This window comes from Sitophilus oryzae, unplaced genomic scaffold (assembly GCF_002938485.1).
Source record: "Sitophilus oryzae breed Bouriz unplaced genomic scaffold, Soryzae_2.0 scaffold_931_pilon_pilon, whole genome shotgun sequence".
Classification (NCBI taxonomy): domain Eukaryota; kingdom Metazoa; phylum Arthropoda; class Insecta; order Coleoptera; family Curculionidae; genus Sitophilus; species Sitophilus oryzae.
In genome coordinates this window covers 517,973-519,797 of record NW_022147563.1, presented here as the reverse complement: position 1 = coordinate 519,797, position 1,825 = coordinate 517,973, and positions in this window count along the sequence as shown.

The following is a 1,825-nucleotide window of genomic DNA, read 5'->3' as shown; positions in this document are numbered from 1 at the left end:
GGGTGGAATTTTTACTGAATTACAATTTTTATGATACAAAATATGCTTTATTGATATTAATGCAAGCTTTTATTTTGTGAAGTATATTTAAAATAGGGATAATTAAAAAATAATATAAATTTTATTGTATGTAATATATGCATGCTTGTATAAAAATGGTCACAGGAATAATTACATAAGGGTTTCAGATTTTTTTATACAGGAATGACATATATTTATTGTCTAGAATATATAGAGTGGAGCGTCTAAACGGGGAGATAACATAACGAAATATTTATTGTTGGTATAAAAAATATTAATTAAAGTTATAAATAAATTTATACTAGGTGTTTTATTATTGATTTACAGTTTTTATAATATAAATTCTACTTTATTAATTTTAATGCCAGGTTTTATTTTGTCAAGATGTGAACTTATCTACAGGGTCCGGCAATAGTGCGTCAGGCATCTGTACTCCTAGAATAAAAAAATTGAGAATGTTATTTAAATTAATGTAAGTATGTAGTGTATGTACGGGGATGTATTTGAGCAAAATATTCTAACTTCTATAGCGTGGTTCAAAAAAGTGTGAGTGGATCGGGATGCTTTTCGGGAATATGTAAAGATCACTTTACATAATTCTAATATATCAGTAAATACATTTGGGTAATTTCAGAGATATTAATAAATAAATAAGAGAAATATATTTTTTTCAACCTTCCTTAAAATATTATTACAAATACAAGAACTTCCCTGAAATCAAAACTATATTACAGCGCTTTTAATTGGAGCGGACCGTCCGCGCGAAGCGTCCGCCAAGTACCATGAGTTTATATGAATAATTTCACATGGTCGCGTATGCTCCGTCCGACGGAGTTCGTCCAATGGTTGTCTTGAAAAAACACGACGGACGGTCCGTCCCGGACGCTCCGCTCCATCTGAGAGCGCTGTGGTATTTACTTTAGATGACCTATACTTACTTTGTTATAATAAATACCGTAATCTTAAATCATAGAGGGTGTTCAAAATTCTACGCCATACTTTCTAAAATATAAAATAAATTTTCTTTGTTTTTTTTTTTAAATGAAACACACTGTATATTATTTTTTATTAGATGAAGAATTAAAAAATGAACATTTTTTGTATTTAAAGTAATTCAAAATGTTTAATAGTTTCGCAGATACTCGCAGTATTATTTCATATACTTTCAACGGTAAAATACGAGTGAAAAATCACTGAGTGGCTTTGATAGAAGTCTCCATTGGAAAATGCCATTTGAAATAATATAAAACCGCGAATATCTGCGAAAAATTTTTCAAATACTCTAAATACCAAAAATGTTTATTTTTTATTTCCCCGTCTATTGAAAAATAATATACAGGGTGTTCCAATAAAAAAAGAATGAAAAATTATTTTATATTTAAAAAGAAAATTTCGCGTAGAATTTTGAACATCCTGTATGATTTACGATTACCATATTTATAGCAAAGTAAGTACAGACATCTCTTCCAGCCCCATCTTTTCATGGTATTTTGACGACGTTTCGTGCACTACGAAACCCCATCATCAATGAATGAAATCAAAAAAACATCCGATTTAAATGAAATTTGGTATGTCGATAGATTGGACTAAAGCCAACTTAACTGTGTACGACAAGTGTCACTGTGACAGTTAGTTTTGACGTAAGAAACGTCAAAAGTTGATGTCGTCCGATCGCGACCAAATTTGGTGGGTAGGCTATATGAGTGACGGTGCACACGGTCCCACCCTGCATAGTTGGATACGACGTTTTGTTTACATCTTCATCAGGGTGGGACTAACGATTTGATATTGAAGAAAAATGTGG